This window comes from Selaginella moellendorffii, unplaced genomic scaffold, assembly GCF_000143415.4.
Source record: "Selaginella moellendorffii unplaced genomic scaffold, v1.0 SELMOscaffold_64, whole genome shotgun sequence".
Classification (NCBI taxonomy): Eukaryota; Viridiplantae; Streptophyta; class Lycopodiopsida; order Selaginellales; family Selaginellaceae; genus Selaginella; species Selaginella moellendorffii.
In genome coordinates this window covers 1,128,014-1,134,295 of record NW_003314325.1, presented here as the reverse complement: position 1 = coordinate 1,134,295, position 6,282 = coordinate 1,128,014, and positions in this window count along the sequence as shown.

The window sequence follows — 6,282 nt, the reverse complement described above, 5'->3', positions numbered from 1 at the left end:
TGTGGGATGGATAGCAATGAAATACTGTACCATTTTATCTAAGCTCACTATTGGAAGACTTAGGTTGCAATACTCAATTCTTTTTAGGAAACCTTGCTATTGCTCTTTAAGTAGCTTGGTGTTGGTTTAGTTTTGAGTTTTGTTGGAAAGAGAGTGGCATGAGCTTGTTTGTGTTGTGAACAAAAATTGGTGGTGTTCAGTGTTGTAAATCTCTATCAGTGGAGTGTGGCATTTATGTTGCATTTTGTCGAATCTAATTAGCACTTGATACTCATATAAACCTTTGAAGTAATGACATGGGCATTGCTTGTGGTGTTGCTCAATTGATGATCAAGTCATTGTGATACTTATATTATATTTATGTGATAATGAGTAATGTGTTTAGGAAGTTGCTTAGTTAAACAATGATCAACCCTAAAATGGTTGATGGTGAAGCTCGTCTACTTACACAAAAGAGCATTGTAATAGTTTTGACTTGATTCTTGATGATGATCCATTATGCTAAGCTTAAGTTGGTACCTTGTTTTCATGAGAGTTTGCCCATTAGATGTTGGAAAAAGGGTTGTAGCATTCACTTACTATGGCTTGTCAATTGATTTGTTAACACTTCGAGAAAGTGTGTAGGTGAGGCATTGACATTGCTAGCACTTGTGTTAGTGGAAGTGGCATTATTATTTCAAGTGATGAGGAATTTTTCCTTAGAGCTTGATTTTCCATATCATTTATTTTGTTGGTGTTTTGGCTTCATATTAGATCTTGAAGGTGGTTGAAGAAAAGTGTTAGTACAATATGGATATCCAAAGATGTGGTCTTTGTGATCAAGCCTTAGATGTTCATTTTGCATTTTGCAAATGTCGGTGTTGGATGTCGGAGATATGGGTAAAATGTTTGATGCTTAGACATACTGCTAGTCATGAGAATTTATATTGACGTGAACCTATGTGAAGTTGTTGGTAGAAGAAAGTTGGCTAAGTCTTGAAAGTTTGTATTCCTAGACTAAGAGTCATTTTTTCTCTAGAATGGAAAATTTTCCATAAATTTTCTTAGGTTTTTCCAATGGCTAATTTGTTGATCACTTTGTTCGAAAACCATTTCATTTCCGTAAGCTAGAATAAATTAGTGAAGGGGTTAAAGTTGACTTCGGTTGGCTTAAACCTTAGTAAATAGTTTGTATGATGCGACCCAAAAGGGATGTTGACTTTTGGGGCTAAGGCAATTGAGTTGGATAAAGTTTAGAGTTAGTGTAGAAAAATGGTTGTTGCACTTTTCTAGAAGGGTGACCCTTGTGCCTTTTTTCTGTAGTGTTGTATGCTTGGTGGTAGGTTGCATTTTGTACTTCATTAGACTCTATGAGAGTAGTGAGTTCTCACTGATCCTAACTTAGTTTTGGTGGTCTTGTACCTTGGTTGAGGATGGTGATGTTCAATTTAATTGTTTAAGGTTGAGATGTTGGTACCCATACTATAACTTTGTCTATGAGGAGGTTGTGTATCAATATGAGTCCATCTCATGATTTACACTTTAGTTTTGACTAAGTGTTGATCATGCATAGCTAGCCTTTTCAAGGCATGTTCAGAGCTATTGGCTAAATGCAATAGTAAGTTTGTTGTAGTTGAGTTGGATTTGAGTGATCATTTAGTTTGTACTTGTCCATACACCAATATCTTATATCTGGGGTATTATATTCATATTGGACAAGTATATAACTTAATGACAAGAGTTTAGTGTTTGGGTCTTGTGAAGGCAAGTTGAAAAGTGATTGTTAGTTGCTTTTTGACTAGTGATTACTTGTAGACTTCATTAAGGACTATTAACACTTGCTTTGCTTGATGATGATTTAGCAGGATCATGTCATTAGACTTACATGATTTCCATGTTGGCATATCAATTCCACCTTTGTTGATGTCATTTGGTTATGTTTAGTCTGGTGTTGGATTTTATTGAGTCTTGGATGTGGTGAATCACTCTTTGATGATGTGTTATTTGAAACTAAGTATTGTTGGAGGATTAGTCTTAAATACAGATTAAGGTATCTTCGACTTTGATTAGCTTGGTTGCTAAAGAGCCTTGAGTGGTGATTCACTTTTGCTTTCTTCTAGCTTTGTTATGGTGTTGATGACATTGAAGTGATGCATTGTCGTTGACATTATTGTTGTTGAGAATCGAGTGAAATGAGATATCTCTCAGTAGGATTGATATTAAGTTTCATTAGTCTCGATGCAAATAGTGTTGATGATTTGGTTGTAGCTTTGTGTTATTGGCATTCATGCATTTGCCAATTAGCAACTGTTTTGACGTTCAATAAACTGAGTGGCAAACTGAGTTAGTTGTGTTCTAGATGAAATTGTTTAGTAAAGGTTAAATTTTAGCTTTTCTTTGAAAAGTGATTTAGTCATGGACTATACTAGCTTTACGAGAAGAAGAGTTAATGATTGACATTGAAGATGTTGATTCCTTGTTAAATTTGTGTTGGGATATATCAATTATTGATGATTCTTTTTGTGCTTGTTATAAAGTGAGTTACATCTTGCTATAGATGGATTCATGGAGGATCAGTTTAGTGATCATTTGTTGAGCATAGCTCCATTGTGCTTAGCTTTTGGATTGATGGAGATGTGCTCTTCATTAGCTTTGCATTATGAAGTTTAGCTTATGGATGTGTTGAGGAGGATATTATGGGTTATACCATGATTTCTCTTTAATATTGAGGTTAGTTTATACGAAACTCGTGTTCATTATAGATAAAGACTTAGCTATAGGTTTCTTCGAGTTTTTGGTTCTTAAGTTTTGTGCTCATTGTTCCATTTGTGAGAAGTTGTTAAGGAAGGCATTTTGGCTTATTAACTTCGATGTTTATGTTGGCTTTTGCATCTAGCAATCATTAATGATGATTGACTATCATTTAGGATAGTTGATTATCCTTGTCAAAAGGTTTTACTTGATTGTTGTTGATATAGAATGATTTGTTATTCTTCGGGATGGTGGATTCCTTATTTGATGATGATTTTCCATATCTCTTTTTGATGGGATGATTGATGATCTTTCATGATAGTTAATTATTCTCTTTGTTAGCTTATGGTTTTTCGCAATACCACATGTTCTTTATGGTTTGCTTTGTATTGATCTGTTGGGTTTGAGACATCAATAGGATGTTACTAGGGCTTGCTTAGGCAACTCTGGTTCCTTAGTGCTATTAACTGGGATCTATTGAAATTGGCTAGTGTAATAATTAGCATGCATGAGTGTTTATTGGTCTTGCCACATTCATTCTGTTCTGCTAATTGTTGTTATAGTTAGTTCTAATAGATTAGGATGTTATTTCCTTCGGGTGATACATTTGTGAACATCTTGCTTGCCAGTCGATGATGCTTTGAGTTATTTTTGGTAAGTTATTTGGCATATTGTCTGCAATCTTTGATAGTTAATTTTTATTATTAAGTTTTCTTGATGATAGATTGGCTATTAAATTTTGTTGCATGATAAATCCTATGTTTTCCAATCATGTTGATCTTGGTGGTTTCTATACTATTATACTGGTTTATCAGATGATAACTTGGAATACTTTTGTGTTCTAATCTAAGATTTAATCACTGATAATTAAGTCTCTAAGATATCATTGTCTATGACTTTGATATTGTCCATCTATTGATCTTTGAGTTTGGGTTAGTATAAGTAGACTGGCTTTCGCACTTTGTGTGTATGGTGAAATCTTTAGTCGTGGGGTAGCTACTGTCAACTAGTCACATAACCCACCTCTTTGTCGATGTTCCTTATTCTGTTAAAAGGGCGTGACCGTGTAAACAACTCTAACTGCCTATTTACAATAGTCTATCTAAACCTTATCAACAGGTTTGGTTTTTTGCTCATGAGGGTTGGGGCCTTTGGCTTCTCTCTCTATGTCCTTGCAAGCAAGGGCGTATCACACTTTTGTAAGCTGGGTGACACCCAGAGCAACAAGGATAGCTAACTCCATTGGTCATTTCCTTATCGGTGAAGGCCGAAAGGTGTTTGAGTTGGTAGCGCATCCGCGTTAGACAAAGAGGTTATCCTAACTCATTTAAGTTGGTGCATTTCTCACATAGTGTGAATATCGTGAACTTTTTCTAGAGTTGTTTCCTTGGTAGTATTCTAGATTGGAGTATACATCAACGAGGACATTGATCTTCCTTAAGGGGGGGTGAGTGTCGCAAATGTGACTTTAGGTATCGAAAGTTACCTGTTAACTAGTCCTTTCAGATATTCTTTCCTTACTACCATGACGGCAGGAAGTTGGTATTGCTAGACCCATTATCAAGTCTCCATTTAAGCTAGTTGAGAAATTGGTCTTCACATGTGCACTTGACCAAATGAGCATAAGGACGGAATTCTTAAGTGCTATTAGTCAAGCATATGTAAGCAACCAAAGAGAACAACTTGAGAGACGGTCCATAAGGGTTCAAATATAGAGGGAAAGGGCCCATGAATAAGAGTGCACCCCCTTTTCCAATTTGTTAAGGGTCTTGGGATATTTGGGGTTAAGCGTCCTTGGGTTTGAATAATACTGAGCTAGATGACCTCCTGGGAAGTCTAAACTCAAGAGCTTACATTTGGTATCAAAGAGGTCTCGGGTCCGACTCTGTTGGTTGGCTAAGGAAATCACACCACATGTCGATTGACATCTGGCTGGTCCAATTTGCTCCCGCTGGGCTCGACCCAAGGGGTAGGCTGTCAAGAGAGCAAGGCTCTCGGGAGAGCTGCGGCTCTCAGCTTCTGTTCACGAGGGCGTGAACTTGCAGGGAAGCGTGATGGATTGTAAGCAACCAAAGAGAACGACTTGAGAGATGGTCCATAAGGGTTTAAATATAGAAGGAAAGGGCCCATGAATAAAAGTGCACCCCCTTTTCCAATTGGTTAAGGGTCTTGGGATATTTGGGGTTAAGCGTCTTAGGATATTTGGGGTTAAGCGTCCTTGGGTTTGAATAGTACTGAGTTGGGTGACCTCCCGGGAAGTCCAAACTCAGGAGCTTACAGCATGCTTGACTTGGTTAGAGAAACTCATTCGTTGACTTACACTTACTAGTGGTGGGAACCCTTGTGATATTGAGCTTGGTCCCTCAATATTCACTAGATGATAGCTTATCATGTTTGCCAAACACCCTTGCTATCATGCCCTTTGTGTTAGTTTCATTTTGGTTCTAAATGCTATTTATGGAAAGTGTCTAGATTTGCTTATTTGGCATATCTACAGAATGTAGAGATTGTTCTGAACACAATAGTATTCATCCCGTTTCTAAATTCACAATCTAAAAATATTTTATATTTAATAAGTTTTAAGCTTGTCCCAGAGACTAACTGCTGGTACTAAAGGAGGCTTGGGGTGAAAGCCCAAAGCGTGTGTTCCTCAATGGGGGTGGGGGGCATTGTTAAGGGTTCCAAATATATAGTAGGGATAGTGGGTAGGTCAGGCATGGCTGACTAACTTGAGGCATACTCTACCTCCTACTTGCGTGCCTGTTCTTTTTCTGTGTTTGTCTTGGGTCTAAACCCAAGCTCCACACCATGTTAGCTATCTATTGTTCTCATACTTGGATCTTATGATCTTCCCCATCCTTCATAGGGTATAACACACATTAGTCCAAATGCTTCTACTAATCCTTTAGAACCATTCCTTAATTCCACTTAAGTTATTCAACTTTTTGGACTTTGCTAATCTGACGACCTATAAGGTCTTAGCCTTATGGTTAATTTTGATATGCTAGCTAATTGGAATACAACTTCTTGTATTTATGTCCTACTCACAAGGACCATCTTAGCAAATGTTACTTTGACACTTGATTATTCTTTGTTCCATATAGACTATTTTTGCCCCTTAGGACTATTTATTTATATGTTGAGAATACCGACTCATCCTTTAAGTACACCTCCAACTTCTTAGGTTGTTCTAGCATTTATTTAAGGTAGCCCCAACTACCATTTCAAGGGCCTGTGTCCTCATCTATATTTGACCTCCCATAGTCATTAACTCCAATTTCAAATTCTTGAGCACCATCCTTAATTATATGACGATAATCTTATGATTTTTTTCTTGTCCAAGAGTTTCCATCATTCCCGTGATCCTAACTATAGTTATTTACCGCAACCACATTCTCTGGCTTGCTAAGTCAAATGCTTTTATAGATCACATCCTCAACTCTCTAAAGAAAACCCTATACTTCCCAAGATCCCAAAGTCATTCCCTTATTGGCCCCTTTCTATTCACTACATTCTTACACGTATAAACTAAAATGGAGAGTTATGCCCTCT